We start from the raw sequence: 20,001 nt of genomic DNA on the forward strand, positions 1-20,001 counted from the left end.
TGTGTGCTAAATCCCTGCAGAGGAGAATTATACTTGTAAGGACAAGTATTAAATATCCACAGAGACTTGGATGCAGCTCTAGTGCTGGTCAGGTTTTTTTGCACCCTAAAGGAATATTGAATCCCTGTATAAAAAAAGGACAAGGGCTGAGTTTCTGTAACCTAGGTGCTTTTGGCAATGCAAAACTGGCTGACTGGGTCCAGCAGACAGTCTTGTTCTATTTTCAAGGAAGTGCTGATTATTTTGCTTCCCTTTTTTCTTGCTAGAGCTGAGACAAGCCCTAGAGAAAACCACACTGGGATAAAATAACCACAGATATTTTCTGAAATCCATAAGGATTATTTAAAAACAAAAAAGTTCTCAGGTAGCATGACACACCTGAGAACTGTGAGAACTATGCTTGTTTGGAAAGTAAATAAATATGATTGAAAGCAAGGAAACACATTTCCACTTAATTACTATTTGTTCAATACCTACTTATAACACATTTGTCTTTAGGAAATTAAATTAACTGTTCAACCTCACCAGTGAAAGTCTAGACTTGTGCATCCTGTGATTATAGCAATCTCACATTAATGACCCACTGATTCCTGATTATTAAAGTTTAATAGTTCTGTGATTAGCATTGTCAATCAAACAATACAATTCATGGAGCTGGCTGAGGCAGCAGCACTCTTTGTTGTGCACGTGCTCTATCTACAAGTGTGAGTTATCATTTGCAACTCCTCAGCAGGAGTGACACAGTCAAGAATTAGCCACACACTGATGAATTAAACCATGACTTTTCAGTGGGAACTTTTTAAATAGTCACAGACTTATAATCCATGGAATCTTAATTATTACAGGTTGATGCACATTAAGCACAAAATAAAAAAAAAAAAAAAAAAAGCTATAGACACAGCAACTCAAGAAAGGACTCATAATATGAAAATCACTGCTTAGCCAAAATTTTAAATCCCTTAAAATCCCTCAGGAGGCTGGATCTAGTGTGCTTGTTATGTTATGGAAAACATGCAGTATTATCTGTTTCATGTTGCTTATTCTTTTCATTAAGGGATAACATGCACTGTGCTTCCAACAATAAATCTGGGGAATTAATCCTTACTTCCTGTGAGCTTGAATGATTGTAACTTCTCTTTAAACATCACAGAGAGTAAAATTCCCCAGAGAGAAAATATCTCTTATTTCAATACTGAGAACTCAATTTCTAGGACTTCACAAATCTGTGATTCCTAATGTATGTGCTATCAATTTAGATATTTTCTTGCTACTCTCACATTGTATCAAAGTAAAGTTTTTGGTGACATGCATGCCATGAACTTCCACTGGGCTATGGAAAGATCATTTGATAATTTCAATTAGTCATTTTTATGGCCAGCCAAAACTGGGCAATAAATACCAGCTCTGTTTCCTACACTGGACAGAGACTGGTCAATAGAACACATGGCACATTGAAAAAACCCTGTAGGACTTTCAGAGAGGAACTCTAATCAAATAAAGCTCATTATGAGAGGCCAGATATTTTAGATGTCATCAGTGATCCTTCTGAGTTTACATAAGACTTTACTCACCCCTTATTTGCACCAAGAGTCAGCAGAAGTGAGGTCCATTCACATGAAATTACAATTTTAACATAAATACTAGGAATAGTCACAGACATATTGATCTTTGATTTAGCCCTGCCCCCATGTGGTCTCTTATGTAGTTTTCTTTTACTAAAACTACCCCTGCTGAATACTTAGTAAACTCAAGATATTTCTTGCCACCTCCTATTTTTATTTTTAGCTCTCTCCATCCACTTGTTCTACAATTTCCTCTTGATCTACCTACTGTCTTCACTCCTTCCCATTTCTCATTCTCTTTCAAGTCTTTCTGACTGGCCACTTCTAATAGATCCACACCAACCTTCCCACGATCCACACCCAGCTGTAGCGTACAACTCAGTCACTGCATTTTGATATGACTCATATTGGTTGAGCAGAGATATCTGAGCACTAAAAGTCAGAGGCAACTACAATTCACAGATATTATACTGGACAGGAACAAGAAGTGAGACAAATTTTCAAGTTTCTGTGTTTCTGTGGATGAGCTCTGGTCTCAGGAATCTCTTTCCTGCCCCATAACAATATAAAGTAGTGCAACAATAATCCTATCAACCTGGGAAATTCTGAATAATACAGTTAATTTGCATTTAAAACTCAAGGAAAAGCTGTGCAAAGGTTGCTATTGCAGTGGAATTTATAGCTTTTCAAGTTACAGATGGGCATTTTCAGAAGACATAAAAGGAAATTAGGACAAGGAAACATTATTAATAGTTAACATCTTCTTTTGCTCCCAAATTTTCCACCTTCCAGGAGCAAGTTGGCACTGTGAACTTCGTTTTATCACAGAATGTTTTTTTCATCTTTGCAGAATGGATGACATGTTAGACTGAAGTTTAACAAAGAGGGATTCTACTGATATACCCTAGTTGTGTTCTTTTCTTCACAAACTCATCTGGCAAAATACTGTATGATCTTACTCAACTCCAGTTCAGTGAAACTCCTGAAGTTCAGTACAGGTTCCCTACATTCAAAGACTGCATTCAGACTTCTCTAACCCATTTTAAAGGGTTTTGATGTCATCATCTCTGGAGACACCATCCTTGCTATATCCCAGCTGTATCTCTAATGGTAAAACCTGCTCATCCAAGCAACTTTTCTTTCTCAGAATATGCACAGCCTTTTTCCAGACACCAGCCTGGAGACACATTCCTGCCTTCTGTCTTGTCCTCTTGACATCAGCCCTAAAATCACAAACCTAGAAATGAAAATGCTGCCTGTGAAGTCTGTTGCCCTCCTGTCCTGATCACCAGAGGACAATCTTTCCTTTTTGCTAGCAACACAGTTTTCACGTTCATCAGGAATATGAAAACTTCGTGTTGGCTTGAAACAAGCAAAGCAGAAAACCTTCCCATATGAAACAGTGTATTCAATTTCCCCAGGCAGTGCAATACCCTGTGTAACCCCAGTACAAGTCAGAAATAGTTATAAATAAGTACTTATGACTACATAAGCTGACTTCTGGTGATAAACTACTTAATCATGAGCTAATGGCTCTCTTACAGTCAGTTATTCCAGTGCCAGAGTCTGCTGGCTCAAGTTGCCCTATATGCCCTTGTGTTAATTACTTTGACTAACTACAGGAGTGACTTATTAAATTTACTGATTGCCCTGTCTATAAACCAATATTTTCCAATTCTTCTGCATCCATAATCAGGGTACTGCTCGTTTAGCACTGATAATTTTTCATTGGATTATATTGTTTTTTTAGAAATTCAGTGACATTTCTCTCTGTTTACAGGGCCAGATTCAGTGATTGTGTTTTGTTATAGCCCTCTCTAAGGGGAAATTTTTCTTTAAACTCCAAGGTTTTAACATTTAGCAATCAGTAAAATAGACAAATATCATATGCTTTTGATATAAAGATATATGGGACCTCATTCAATTTACAACTTCTTCTAATGCTGCTGAACCATTCTTGCAATTTGCAGGGAGGCTGCAGCAGTTCAGGCATTATTAGCAGTGCCATTTTCAATTTCTTTCAAGAACAAGTTAATGTCGTTATCATCACTATGTATCAGTGCCCCACCTGAGCTGACAATTATGAAAGCAAGAACATCACTGGAAAAAGTCAGAGACTTCCTCAGCATTACTAATTTTAATGCCAGAGTGCCTGTTAGTCTGCATATACGTATCAGGGAATAAATTATTTCAGTCTACTATTACATTTTCCATCCTCTCCCATCAGTAACTAGTTTCTGAAATTCCTGCTTATTTTGGTCTTCCAAGAACACAAATTTAAATATCTTTGCTTAAGGTGTCTTGAAGCAGACTAAAAAGGTCACCCTCCTGCTAGGTGCATTAAACTTGTGTCTCTCAGGTGCAGAGTTGGTGAGTACCTTGCTCCCCTCTCAATTAGTATAATTACTTATCTCTGTGCTTCACCAGGGGCAGGATCCAGAGCAGGCAGTGAGACAGCATTGCCTCTGGTACTGCAGGGTAACAATGGCAAGGTCTCCTATTTATTTGAGACAACCTGAAGAGGAACAGAATTGTAATTTCTGGTGTCTCTAATGCATTACCTTCCATACATGTAATTCCCTTTAGCTTTTCAGACACTCTCCTGGATTTGGAGGTCGTGTGGCAGCACAGCAGAGGCTGCTCAGCACAGGAGAATTAAGGGCTCATTAAACACCTTGGGACCTCCTTCTGAAGGGAATGCAGCTTAATTAGGATAAGGACCCAAGGCTTTCCAATGTGCAGTAACTTCCCCAAACTGTTTTATGGCATTTCAAGATTGCCGAGAATTTCAGCAGAACAGGTTTGGGTTTTTTGGGGTTTTTTTGCAATTCAATTTCCCCCATGCAGCACTCTGCATACTTTGCAAAGGAATTTCCAGAAGGCAGCACCTGATTATACCTAAGACAATAGAATATTTCCATGGTCAAGTGATAGACTCCTAGGAGTAGTAACATTATTTATATTAAAAATATTTATACTGTATTTCAAGTATGGGAGCCATTGTAGAAGAATAAAACCAAAAAGCAATTTAATACATGTTAGTTTTGTCACTGAGCTGCTATTTTATCAGGCACTAGAATTTAATAGTTACCCTGTATCATCATGAAGCACAAAGTTTTGTGAGTCCACGCTGTTCTGGAAGTAAGCCAGGCAATGAAATAATGAGGGATTTGGACATGAGTCAGAGATAAATGATTCTGAATATTAAAGAAGGAAAGAAAAAAAGAAAGAATAAGAAATATAATTGACCACAACAGAATAAAAATCTCAGTGTTTTAGAAATCATTGGTCATTCTTCTAATGCCGCAGCCAGGAAGATAATGAAGAACCTAAACCCAAATGGCTTTCTTTTCAGAGATTCTGAGCACTCTTTCATGCAGCTGGAATGGTTTCTGCTCAGTTTAAATGCTATTTCTTTCAAAAAGAAGTAATTTCCCACACTACTGTCTGTCACCTTTTGCAGTGTTATAACTACAAGCAGTCAAAGTCTTATGATGACACAGACTTCTGTTGAAAAAGGACAATTAGTTCTAAAAAAATTATATTTCATGGTGAAGGCTCAGATTTGCAAATTTTATAAAGCTTTCCTGCTGGAAACCTGGGTCAGACTTTTCAACTTTGGAGTACATTCAACTTGGAAATGTTTAAAATATTGCTTCCAAGGAACCAGAAGCATTATTAATCCCACTATGAATCAAAAAATTTAGGGTCAAGGCAGTGCTTAGCACTTCACAGATCTAGTTTCTCTGTCACAAAATTTTGATCTTAAAAATTACAAGCTTTCTGTTCCAAGATGATGATATTAAATAAAATTTAAAAATCTCAGGCCTACCACAACCCATATTTTCAAGTGCATAGTCATAAGATCCAATTATTCAGCAGTCCAGGTGCTTTTTGGAGGGTGAGGCTTCACCTAAAATAATATAAATTACATGGTTTTTGGTTATAATCTCTTGGAGATTACAGGGAACACATTTCATTTCACAAAATGAAATCTATCATGTGTCATTTATAAGCCTTTTTTCACATCTTTTCTGGATTGCAACTCTGGACCAGACATAAAATATTTTTTAAAGTGTGGGAAGACTCATAGCCAGGTTTAGACAGTGAGATCCCCAAGGACCACTGTTTATTTCTGTTTCTATAGAGCTCCTCGGGACCTCTTACTAGAATGCATAAAAATAATCATTAATATGGCACAGTAAGAGGGGTACAAAGACACGTGTAAGCTAATTTGCAAAGAGCAGAAGATAAGGATTTGTGACTTTTTATTTATTTTTACCACAAAGACAAATTACCTTTTCATCAATCCACACTCCAAGCAGTAAATTATGTGTTATGGAAATTATTGATAAATATGCATTCATATTCCTTGAGTAAGCCTTTCACTCAATGACACTCCCAGAATGGGGGAAAAAAAAACTTCTCTTGATAAAAGGCACAAAGGATTGAGAGACTTTAGAACCACCTATGTGGAAAAAACCCATAAAAACTAATTCCTCATCCCCAAATCTACCTTGCTGAAAAGACTGAAAGGCCCATTTACTAAGTTCCCTTCCAGACATTTCCTAAAGCTTGTTCTACTTTATCTCCTCAACTGTTTGATCAGACCTATATGTTCCAAAAAAAAAAAAAAAAAAAAGTGCTATTGACTTCTAAACCTTCTCAATACAGATGGATCAATAAAGCCTCCAATGGAAAAAGCAGCTCCTATCTCATTGTCCTTGCTGCACTTGCACTTACATCCACTGAGAGTGATCAGAGACACGGGGGCTCTGCTGATCCCCTGAACTTCCCAGGATGTGTGCTAGAGGGAATAGTGTGTGTGTGGATGGATGCCTGTACATCAGACATACCAAAAACACAACATAAAAATTTTAGCTAATACATAGCCTACATAGGAGAAAATAATGTCTTTTATGCAAATTTTGTTAAGAGGTCCTGAGGATTCTTTTCTGAAAGTGGTTTCAAATCTTATCTGTAGATTTCTCTTTTCCTGCTTCTCAGTAATCAGCATTGATTGGCTGGGCTGTGTACAGTGTTGTGCATGCAAACCAGGTACAGAATTGTTGTTAGCACTGGAAAATCACCTGCCTTCAAGCTGCACTCTGTGGATGCAAATTTAGCCTGCTTATAAATGGAAAGCTTGAGAGGGGTACAGAATGCCCCTACAGCTACAGCTCAGAATATTAATCCTTTTGAAATATATTTAGACTGGATGAGCTGGGATTAATAACATCTCAGAGATTAATAGATCATTCTTCTTTAGATAATCGATCCAGGTTTTACTTTATTACTGTTTTATAGCAGCATGATGGCCCCTGTGAAACAAATTGGAGGTCCTGAAGTTTCCTGGTGAACAGCTTTGCCCACATGTCAAGGTCTTTCATCCCAAGCAGTATTTGTGGTCCCAGATGAAAGGTGAAAGCCTGAGTGAGCAAAAGTAGCCCAGGCTGGGATTTTTCACAGGCTGGATCAGGGCATTGTGTCAGATTCAGAAAGTTCCTTTCCTTCCCCTACCCAGCTCAGGGTTAGAGAGAGGAGAGGGCTGCTCTCCATGACCACCTCAGCACTGCCCAATTCTCCACTGAGCACCAGCAGGGGAGGCTAAGAGGGAGGACACCTCTGAAATGCAGTGGTTAGTGTTCTCCTGGCAATAGAACACATTAAACATTCCTCTGCATGCAAAGGGAGATCTGCTGAGCCACATCTCCTGGTGGGTACAGGCTGTGCATGAGGCCAGAGGGCTCCTGCCCTCTCTTCTTCCTTGGCTGGAAAGTTGGGTCACACAGCAAGAGGAGGTCCCAGGCTCTGGGTGGTACAAAACACTGCAGCACTGTAGCTGTGCTGGCTCCCATGAATGAATCTACACTGCAGCATCCCTGTCGGTGTTGAAATCCAGCTCCACCATCTCCTCCTGTATTTTAGCTGTGTGCTTCTCACACACCCTGCTCTGACACTGGCCTTATCCCACAGAAAGCCAGTACACCTCCCTAGGCATAAATGCTGTTCAGAAGACAAATTTTGAACTAAAACATTGACTTAGCATCAAATCCTTTTGTAGGTCTGAGTCCAAGAATGAAAGACACCCAAATTCTGTGTCCATCTAGGTCAGGCAGCCCCTGAAGCAGCTTGCCTTATGGTCCCCTTTTGCTGTGTTTGACTCAGCATTCCTGAGGCAGGCACTGGGAATGCACTAGGATATCCACATTAGCACAGGCTCTGCCAGACCTGCAGCTCAGTGCTCTCCAGGCATTTACATGGATGCTTCCCATTGTTTTCAGATGAGTTGGGAGCTTAAATACCTCTGCAAATGGGATCCTGCAAGCCCTCTTTTCCTGGCCTCAGCCCATCAGGCTTTTGTTCTCCATGATAGGAACTATCATTTTTGGTTACAAAAGGCTTACACTCAGACCTTCCTGATGACCTACATACAGGACTTCAATTTCTGAGAAGTGATTTTGAAATATGAGATAAATATGCCACAGCTCTTATGCAGCATGGTTTCCAACTTATTTTACTACTGACTATTAGCCTAAAATGAGATTTTATACAACCTAACCTAAAAATGGAAGTTTATCATAGAACTGCTGATGGACTCTCTGTAATATGATATATGGTAATGCTTTTAAAATTCCTTACCAACAATTTAATTTTAAGAAAATGAACAGAGAAGAATGAAACCTCACCACTAATACAGTCTTTTCACTGTGAAAAGATCTTAGGGTATTTCCATGCTTTACCCAAGGGTAATTCACCTTTCAGTTGCCAACCAAAAAATTGCTATCTCCATAAAAAGAATTGCCTCAAGGAACTTGACAAACTTGAACTATTCCATTAATGAGATTTTAATGAGCTACCCAGTAAAGATAAGGGAATTTCACAAGGATTTTTTTTCTCCTGTTCCACAACTACAGTTGTATCACAATAGACTAAACACATCTCCACGAAAACATTTGTCATTCTTCCTGGTTTTACAGAAGGGCTAAATTAGACCTAATACTTCTTGTTGCAATTCTGTAGTGCTAGTTACAAAAACACCTTTATGCTTTTCTCTCAGGGGCAGAAACCTTGTTATTCCAAACACTGAAAGTTGACATATTGGATGCATCTTCCAGGCTATGTTGTGCAAGTCTTGGCAAAATAACCTCAATGCAGAATTTCTTTCTTCTAACATTGCATTTAGTTACAACACTTCATTCTTTTGTCCCTGAAAAAGGATCAACAGTCTTTTCTCAGAAATTTCAGGTAATGCTCATGATCTAGATTTTTCTGGTGTTACCTTCAGGTCAAAATCAGTATGTTGGGTATTTCCTTATGTATGAACTCATCTGGATGTTTATTCTGCACCACACAGATCCCCTTTCCATAGGATCCTGTTTCCAGTTTTAAGTCAGTTGCTGTCACCAGCATTCCTCTTCTCCAGCTTATTCTCTGTACCCAGGAAGGAAGATAGGATTGTGTGGGACTGGACAGCTGTGGGCATTTCCCAACACAATAATACAAAGATCTTACTTGTCAGATATCACGCCCCCCTTCAAAATAAAATGGGAATCTCCACAGACACCTCATTTGCAGTAGGGAAAGAGATAATATTTTTAATATTTTAAAATCAATGGAAAATAAGAAAGAAATTTTTATTGAATTCAAGCTATTTTTGACAGTTACAGCTTTTACATACTTTTAATTCCAGATCCTCTCATCTCCAGCTGTAACAAATTTTTTAAGCAAATAAATAAACATTACCACAGAAGTAGAAGAGTGCTACATACTAATTACACTCATAATTTGCGAGGAAATTAAATTGTTGTGATCACTGACAGGGAAAACAATACACAATACAGTATTTTTTTAGAACAAATATAAAAAGAAAAGCCAAAACCAAGCAAGAGTAACGTTTCTCTTTGAACTCCGAAATTGTTTGTTTCAATTAGAAACTAACAGGCAGACACAGCAGAAGCTGACCATCTCAGAGAGATCAAAAAGGACTTCTTCAGACCTCCTGAGAGGACATTTGCAATTGCAAATCAGACCATGGGACAAGCACAGAGCAGTAACAGAAACCTCTTCTAGTCTGAATCTAATCCAGCTCTGTGACACTAGTGAAGCTAATTTAAGTATCTTGGTTTACAAACCTCTTTTGCGATAAAAACAACAATAAAGAAGGTTTAGCTATTAGTTTTTATGAAGTGTCTTAATATTTAGTTTTCAGGTAAGTTTAGAAATTGGGTTTGTGTTATTTTCTTCATTTTATCAAAGGCCACAGCACAAGATCAGCTGTGTTAGCCCAGGCGGGGAGGGTCAGCAGCAGGGCTGGAACAGCAGTGCTCAGCTCGGTGACATTTCATGGTCCCCTGGTCCAGAAGGCAATCAGAAAGCAGAGGCACCACAGCTCCCTGATCAGTTTGTCCAGAGATACTCTTTGTACCTCTGGGAGCACTCTTGGCCAGCTAATCTGGAGGGCATACAGTGAGGAGCCAGAATCAAATGCTTCAAACATGCTTCAAATTCTTATCCTGAGCACCTAAGAAAACCATAAACCTCATTCAATGTATGTCCATTTTCCCTTTATGTTAATCTATAGATGGGCCCTCTTCACCATTCTCCACTCCAATCAGTGTATATGCATTACTCAAAAAGTCCCAATAAAATCCAAGTGTGGCTATAATTTTTCATAAACTGTACAAAATGTGTTCCTTTTTGAGATGACACTTTGTTTCAGTGTTGGTTTCTCCACTCCAACACACATTTCAGATAGCATAAAATGGCACAAGGACTCTGTTGAGCATGATTTATTGCCTTGATTTATTGAACTGAGCAATGACAGAGCTCCCACTTGACAAGTTTTCGTTTCTTCATGGCAAGTAATTAGCCTTCATATTGCCAAAGGGCCCTTCAGCTGCCCTGTCAATGCTGCTCCAACCTAATGAAAATACATCATCTTATCATAGTAAGGCATTTACATTATTCACATGCTGTTTTCCAGTAGCCTCTCATTAGCTCCAGCCTGCTGTTTTATTTGTTGCACAACAAAAATATCATGCTCAAGGAGGAAGGGAATCACCCAGCTACAACATTGCCTCTCTGCTGGGTTAAAATGACATCTTCTGCCACCCCCATGCCAATGATTTTGAAGAGAGAATGGGAGGATATACACCCCAGCACACATTCCTGGCTATATATTTTCTTTTTGGCCTTCACAGAGCTGCATCCTGTCATTAGGCACAGTCACAAATAACAGGTAGTGTTCTAATCCACACTTCATCACAGTCATAATCCTTCTCCTACCTCTTCCTCCTGACAGGTGCTTTACAGCTCTCTGATCCTGATACCAACCTCATCTCCTGCCAAGCTGCTGCTCTAGCAGCGAACAAAATCTATAACCACATCCCTGCCTCTTCCCTGACTGCCTGAAGGGAGGATAAATGTCAGTTCAACAGCCCTGCTAACTCTTTCAGGCTGGGACTAGGCCCTGCAGCAGGCAGTCCAGCTGGGGAGCAAGAGGAGCAGAGAGGGCATGTGCCCAAACCACAGCACGAGCATGGTCTGCTGAGAAACCCCATAAAATCACACAAACAGTGCTCCCCCTGGAGATCTGCAAAGTACCTCAGCACCTTAGCACACATCACACACAGGCCTACCCAGATAACTTTAATACAGCCAGTGCAGCTGCCAAGAGCAATTCTGTCCAGCAGCAAAATCTTCAAGGCTGTACCAGACCATCTTGGACCCCTGGTTAGGGAAAGAGACAGATTGTGCAAGAAAAATCACCTGGTGAGAGTGAACAGACAAGCTGCCACACAATATAAATTTAGCCAGGCTCTCTCATAAACAAATAATGATAGATCTTTTGAGAACTCTTTTAGCATTCCAATCCACAGATTAAGATTTTCAGGCACTTTCTCCACCTTGCAATTATTTTGTTCCTGTTTCTGGGACAGGGAACATTTCCACATCCACATAGAACTGGTCTGTCTCATGACTGGGAATCTGGACTGCCAGAGAGGGAAATCTGAAAGCAAGGCATCATTACAAAGAAAACCTATTTTTTTTTCATCTGGAATGGATTATGAAGAAAGATTAATTTTACCTTGTAGACTTTACAGTTATCAGTGAATTGCTTAATGTATAGCAAGCATTTTCAGTCTGCCACCAGCAAGTATTAAGAAGAGGGATGAATATTACTAGGAGACAAGTATCTGGCAAAGATACTTCTACAGAAAGCTGCTTTCCTTGCAGAAGCTATCTAATAGTCCATGGAGTATTTAGAGAGTTTACATTCAAAAAGAAGCTAACTTCTATCTGGACTGCCAGAGCCTTGTTTTGGTTATGCCAGATAATAGTCTAACCCTAGGTGGCAAAAGGGTAAAATAGGGAATAAGGTCCCCACAGCTCTGCTAAACTGTGGCTTGTGGCTTTCCTCAGACCTTGCCTTTTCCAGGAGACATAAAAGAGGGAAAAGCAAATCTCACCAGCCTCTGCTTAAGACAAGGACAGTGAGGAAAATTGAAGCACATTCTCAGTCTCTGCATTCCCACTGGATTGCACACCTGAGAAATACAACTGGAAATATTCATGAACTGGGCATATTGCTCCCAGCAAGTAAGAGATAACAGATAAAAACAGTGTTCTCTAAACCCTACATTCTTCCCCACAGATCCTTTGGGGGATGAGAAAGACACATCTAACTCCAAGTTCTGGTTTTCTGCTTCTGCCTTTTACTGTCCATAGAAGGAATGCCTCATCATCAGTCTGCTACTTACTCTTTTTTTTACTTCAGCTTTCAGGACAAAAAAATCCCTGATGTAAAACAACTGTCCATTAGAGCGAAGCCCAAAATGGATGTATTATTCTGTTTGCTTGTGTTTATTTTCACTGATATTGCCTTTGATACTAACACTGTATCTTTCCTTTAATCTTCAAAGCACTTAGAACACTTTCTATGGCCCACTTAAGAAATATAAGATACTCATAAAACATTACTTGGGAGTAACAGAAATTAAGCTGTCTTACAGCCATGTATTCTGACCAAAAAAAAAAAAAGGTTTTATTAAATTCATGCTATAGAGTTTAAGTGTTGCTATTCCAACTGTGAGCAACTAGAAACTTCATCTTGAGCTTGCTTTTCAAGGCAATGCCTTAGGAGGGTCTTTAGTCATAGTTCCCTCCTCATTTCAGAAGTTTCCCAATGCCAGTGCTATTATGCATAAGCATCCTTGGAAGCCCTAGCAGAAAGCAGATATTGGGCTTCTACTATTAAGGCCAAAGGCTGCAGATAAATAAGGTTGTGAGGACCCAAGGGAATATGCTGTATTTCTTCTAATTGCTTTTTTCATTTTCAATCTGAATGTACAGTGACAAATCCTGCTGAAATTTCAGGGTAGGGGAAGAAGGGTGAGAACAGAAAAGTAATCACTTTTTCAAGTTTCCTTGAGCCCTGAGGAAGATTCAGTGTGAAGGCTTGAAAGTCAAAAAGTAGGTCCTGCTTTTCCATCTGAGTGATCAGAAAAAAATAAATATGCTAAATTTGCCTGATAATTAAATCCTAAATGTAAAAATGAAAAAAAGTAAAAAAAAAAAAGCTGAGAGTTGAGAGAAAACTAAAGTATATTTGTAAGGATTTTAATGACAAAAAAATGTCTTTTATTTCCTTTGACCTACTTCAGTAGGGAGTTTTCTTGTAGGCTGAGGCTGTATGGCAGATAAACAGGCTCCCCAAGATATGGGGGCTTTTCAATATCATTGATCCACCTTTGTCTCCTTATTTTGCATTTCCTTATAAGGCCTTGTTATATTTCTGCCAAGTCTGGAATTCTTATCCCTCCACCTTGTTTGTTTGGTTTTTTTCCCCCCACTGGCATTTTTCTTTCCTTTTTTTTTATTTCATGAGAAATCTCCCAAATATTTCATTACTTCTCCTTTGGTCACACCTTCCTTCCTCGATTCCCTGTGGTGAGGGGATGCTGCTGTTCCCTGTTGCATGTAACCCACCCAGGCAGTGACAGTGGGCAACCCACCCATTTCCCTTCTCAAAGTACATTCCATTGCACAGCTCAAAACCAGAGCTCTTTGCAACAGCCCTGGATCTGGTTTTCTCACAGAGCTCCCAAGTCCTGCTGAACTGCAAAGAGCTGTCCTCAGAGATGAAAGTTCACTTACAGACAGCTCATCTCTGAAAAGCTTTTTGTACTCACCTTGAAGAACTGCTGAAAGCAAGGGGAAAAGCTGTGCATCAGGGACTTCTTTCCTGGTTTAAATATTGTTCCGTGGCTCTGAAACTACAGGCCAGTTTGCAAAGGTGAGATGCAGCCAAAACAGAAAATGTAGGTACAGATGGCAGCTGGAAGGCAGTGGCAGGACTGAAGATGATCTATTGTTAGATCTTGAAAAGCTAGCACCAGCTCCTACAAGCTGCTGAGTTAATGAGTCATGAGAATAGGACTGGAATGAAATTGTCCCTCAGGATTACACTGATGGCCTTCAGGGACTGAACCAGAGGCCTTGGAGAGAGGCTGGGTCAAGAGAAATTGCAGTTAATCAGTATCAGCTCTTCCTGCTGCAAAGCACCCACAAATCCCTTTCATTGTGAAAAGGATTTCATTTCATAATTTCATTACCACTCTGTACCTCAGAGACCTTTACAATACACCTTTCTCAAGCATCCTCAAGCACAGCAGACTCCTCCGCAGAGCCCTTAACTACAATTTTCAGCTCACCAGTGTATTACAGTTCTTTGTGTAATTCATGTGAGTCAAAGAATGCAGAGATTTTGCTTGCAGCAACAAAGTAAACACTAAATCCTCTTTTTAATTCATGTAAATCTTATGCAGAGCCAATAGGATTTTATAGCATTGCCAAGTAATCAAATATTCTGCTTTTTCCTTCTTCTCTTGGTCTTGCAGAGTTCCTCCTCTTTATCTCAATTGTGAAGACTCAAGTAGACACAACTGAGTGTCAAAAAAGGGAAACAGTGCAGGGAAAGAAGAAAAAATTCAAAAGAAAGAATACAGGCATGTTAATCCATGCCTGTCCTGTAACAAACAGAAGGAACCCCATCAAAAAAGTTTCACTTCAGTGGGAAAAACAACCCAAAACCAACCAACTTTAAAAAGGAAGAAGCAGAAAAGAAATTTCACCTTCAGATAAAAGCTACCAAGAGAAAAAGAAAGTACAGGATGTAAAAGAGTATTTTCTTTAAAAAAATATTTTACATATTTCAATTCTTGTGTTTCCCTTGGGGTTTGCATATTTCAGTCACACAGTTATCCAATTAAAATAAAAACTCTGCATTATCCTTTAGGCGAGGACAGCTGCCAGCTGCTAAGTTTTATAAAGTCTTTAATCTTGTCCATAAATATTTAACAAGAATTGGTTGGTACACAAACCAAAGTAAAATAAGAAATCAAAGGCATGAGCTCTGCAATAACCTCTGTATTGTCTGAATGGAGATGAACTACTTGAACAAAATTATGACTTTTCCCTTTTTATGTTAAAATTACTATTAAAATGTATTCAGGCAACTTTTCTGATCATTTTCCCCTCCTCGTGTAATGTAAAAAAGAGAAACAAAGAACTAAACATTTCAAAAGCGAGATAAATCTGTCTCCCAAAGAGTGCTCACAGCACAGCAAAGCACCAATCTCTGCCATTTTATCCCATGTGTTTAGGTGTTAATCAGCTGTTTCTCAAGCACAGCTTTCAATAAAGGGTAACATCTCATGGTGCAGGTGCAATGAGCCTGCAGGTGTAGCCCGCTCCAGGTCTTTGCTTCTTCAGCAGCCTGGCACGTGGGATGCTGCGGAAAGCCTGCAGTGCTCACAGCCTGCTCATCTCCACTGATATCCACCAGTCTGAGCACCAGGCTGGCAGCCTAAGTCACACCCAGGAGCGAGGAGGAGCCCTGTGCTCTCTGTTTCCATGGATTATGTGCACAGGAATGTACCTGGGAGGAAGGAGTCTCCAAAGGCACATGTTTGAGGAAAGCAGTGACGCAGCAGCCCCATGCCAAGCCAGGGAGAATTGGCAGCTCTTGCTTGGACATAGAATATTCCCACAAGTGCTGAGCTGAGGGACTTGTGCATTTACATTTTTAAGGCTGCATGCCTTACATAGCCTCATTTTCCCAAGAAGCAGAGGAATGTTCCTGTTGGCTACAAGGAAATGGTGTCCAGTTCTCCCTGGCAGACCCAGGCCTCCAGCCCAGTGTTCTGTCCACCAAACCCCATTGCCATGGCCTGGGCTATCTGCTCCCCAGGATTTTACACCTATGGCACTAGGGAGAACAGACAACATAAGGAACAAGGATGAAACAGCACCTTCCAAGTTCTCTCTATCAGGGATGGACAATCCATGCCCAAGATAGAGAATAACGGCTGCTGACTCACTCTTTTTCCCAAATATTTGCAGACAGAGTAACATATTTTTGTTTTACTGTTATTTATGTTTTATGTGCCTAAGTGGATTTAGCCTGATTTCACCTTCACCTCAAGGAATTATTGTAGTTGAATTTTTGCTTGGATTAAATATATGCTGCTAAGTATAATCAAACTGAGAAAAGGTCCTTTATCGCAGCCTTCAAAAAATAACAACCAATTTCTTGCCTATTCAATTATTTGGCCTGTAGAAACTCAAAATTGGGAAACAGTACAGTGAGAGTAGTCTCAGTCTAATAGAAAATATACAACAGCAAGAACTGCTCCTAATCCTATTGGTTTGAGAGTAGCTCTTCAAATATCACACTATATTGATGGGAAGAATATTGAAACCTGTAAGCACAAGCTCTCCAAGCACAGGCCACTGAATAAGAGGATCACCCAGATGACCCTATGGCTCTATCTCTGTGCCGAAAGCAGGTGTCTGTCAGCTGTACCCAGCTCAGGTGAGTCAGAGAGGTGCTCTTAAATGGATTGGTTTTTACTAAGGCAGCTGCAGCAGATATTAAAAAAAATATTAATTTTAATTTCCATAAAGACTGTATCATTTATAAAAAAATAAAATAAGCCTCTGTGTCAGAAAGTCACCCTTGATATAAACAGTTAGATATTGGAACTCCACCCAGAAAACCACAGCTGCATATCCTATAAATTGGTTATAAGGCAGTCCCTGGTGCAATGGAGCAAAGCATGCACTAGAGTTTAATCCTCCTGCTTTCAGAATCAATAGAAATATTCTTCTTAATTTAGCCGGATGGGATGAAAACACAAGACTCAACTTCACAGAAATGGCAGAATGAATTGTGAGGAATGCTGGAGATGAAAATAAATTAAAAGGGTCATTGCCTTTGTGAGTGACAGGTGCTTTTCAGAACTTTGCATTTTCGGTTTTAATTTGAAATCTGTAAATAAAGAAGTCTGACTTTTCAAAACAAGATATTTGACCATGTTATTTAGGTGGGAGGCTGGAAGGGAGACAGGCAAAGGGTTCTTGTGAGATTTCTGGAAATTAAAGCCTTGGTATATTCAAAATCACCAATTATTAATGAAAAAATATGACTCATTCTCCCATTTCTGTCACTGATGAGTCAAGAAAGCTTGAAAAATTATGGTTGGAAGTACAAGTGACTGCAAGTCTCTCTGAAGTTAATGAAAGCTGCAGAGATGAAGCACAGTGAGAAAAGTCAGGTTATTAATATCCCTGCACTAAAATTTCACATATTTAGAAGTAATTCTGAGGCAGTATTGACTTACCTTCTTCAAGTAATTAAAATCAAAACACAGCCATGAAAAAAATGCTTTAATTCTTCTGAAGACAGACTTAAAGTACAAAGCCTATGGCATATCCCACCCAATCTGTGATTAAAATGCTATTTGAACTTTTGAGTCCTTCACAGGACTGTGAATTATTGAACAAAAGAATTCACTGCTATGGTCAAGGTGAGCAGAATTTGATAAATATTTTCATGGAGGAACTTATCCTCATAAGAAAATTTCATAGCAGAGATTCCTCTCTGACACGTATTAATTATAGATGAGGGAGCTCAATGCAAAGATAAGCTAGGCTGAGTAGGTACCAGGAAAGACTCAGAAAATTTGCACTTAGCCTATCGAGCAAACCCACTTTGGTCAATGCAGAGCTCCTCAGGCTCACAAGCCCTTAGGGCAGAGCTAATTATAAAGTTCAGACAGAGCAGCAAGAAGTGAAGAGCTTGACAATTCCTCTGATGGAGAAAACATTCCAGGGGACACCCATGGAAGGCTGAACATAATCAACCTGAGGTGGAACGTATCAAAACTGAGGAAGGCCATATGAAAATCACTGATATCTGGGTGAAAAGAGCTGGGTAAGCAGGAGGCAGTCCCATACTTTGTAGTGAGGGGCAGACAAAAGCAGGAAATTACTTCTTTTTTTCTATTCAATGAAAACTTTTCTTCAGCAACAGCACAGTTTGTGTGCTGAAAGGCAGCTTGACTAACAGCCTGAATGAGCTGCACAGAGCAATAAATACTGTTGGGTGAAGCCATGGCTCTGACAGCAATGCTGTGAGTGCATGAAAACACATGCAGTTCAGCTGTAGAGGCTGCCAGGGACACAGGGTGGCTGTGAGCTGAAATGCTTCCCACAGCTACTGTGGGACAGGGAGGAGAGAGGGAGCTTTTCCCCTCCAAGGTGAGGAACTGTCCAGCAGAGCAATATTTGTCTGCCAGAAGAGAGGCACAGACATTCCCCTCCAATTTTGGATCTCCCCTGTAGACAATACAGATAAGACGTACAAGACAGAAGCAACTCAAAGTGCAGGACATATTGGAATTCTATTTTTACCTGGTGCTACATTGAAAAGGATTGCAATTAAGCAAATAGGGACTTCCAAAGCAGCCCCAACTCCCTTTAACTGATACTATTACTTTAACTGACTCCTTCAGCAAATAGCCAGCAATTGCCTTTATTTTCTAGCTTCCTCCCCCACAACAGTAATCGAATCCTTGTTAACAATTTTCAGGAGGAAATCTGAACAAACTAATCTCCAATAAAGCGCCTCTGCTCACAGCTGTGCAAGCTAACGTGTTTCTTAGAGAGAGACATATTAAGCCTTGAAATTCTTCCATTTACTATCCTCATGCCAATGAGAAAATGGAACATTTTAATTGACTTTTGAAAGAGTGTTTGCAAACTGCTGACCTAGAAGGAAAGCCCTGCAAATCATTTGCCATAGATTTCTCACACGACTAGCAAGAAATCTGTCAGGAAGCAAAACAGCCACAGCCACAGCGAGTGAGTAGTGCATAAAGATCAAGGTAAACACTGTTTTTCATAAGCCTCAGCCAGAGCTAAATGTAGCTTTGATTCAGCAGCAACTGAAGCATTTTGCACCACAGTGTCATGTGCACCATTTAAGTTTTTCTTGAAAAGGGAAAACCCAGGAAAACCCAAGGAAATAGGAAAATATAAACAGTACAGATGATCTGGTTCTGTTTACAGTACCAGATCATTTTTATCTCGGATTTTATAGTGTTCGTCTCTCAGGTAGATATTCAGACTACTTAAGCAACTATCTGTTTGTTCTCTAATTTAGAGGGACTCTACACAAATTATCTTAAAACTTAGGAATATAGAGGATACTTTAATCTCATTCTGATAAGAATTGGTTCAGCATAATTCAACTGCCTTGAACAGACCAGTGCAGCACACCACCATTACGCAGCACACATAGATCTTCTGTAATAAATAATTTGGATTTCATTCTAAAACTACGTTTCTGATAATGAAATGTGCTACTAAGCTCAGAGATGCTTACAGGTGCAGAGAAACACACACCAGAGTCACCAGGAAGGAAACGCATGGAATGGTACAAGACACACTCTTGCACTGCCAGACCAAGGGATTACATTTTGGGTTATTTTGACAGGCTGGACTGCAATACTTCATATTTTGGACAGAGCATACTTGTGACTTATAGTGATGGTTCCCTTCTACTCAGCCCTGATGAGACACATCTGGAGTCCTGTGTCCAGCTCTGGATTCTCCAGACAAAGTACACGTGATGCTCTGAATCTGTGATATAGTGATCCAGCAAATAAACAAGGACTAAAAGGGGCTTTTAGATACAAGTAGAAGATGAGAGAGCTGAAGCTGTTCAGGATGAAGAAAGGAATGCACAGGGTAGTCTCAGCAATGCATAATAATACCAGATGGGAGAGTAAGGAAAATGGACTCAGACTCTCCTCAGCAGTGCCCAGTGATCAGACAAGAAGCAATGGCCACAAACTGAACTACAAATATATGTATAAATAAGAGAAAGCTTTTTTCACTCAGTGGGTTCTCATACTCTGGAACAGGCTTCCCAGAGAGGCTGTAAAGTGTCCATCCTTGAAGCTACTCCAAACCTGACCGGACAGGATCCTGAGCAATCTGCTTTAGCTGCCTCTGCTTTCAGAAGGGCAGCAGGATTGGATTATTTCCTGAGCTGCCTTCCACCATCAGCCATTCTGGGATTATGGAATTT

Source organism: Lonchura striata, chromosome 8 (assembly GCF_046129695.1).
Source record: "Lonchura striata isolate bLonStr1 chromosome 8, bLonStr1.mat, whole genome shotgun sequence".
Lineage (NCBI taxonomy): Eukaryota > Metazoa > Chordata > Aves > Passeriformes > Estrildidae > Lonchura > Lonchura striata.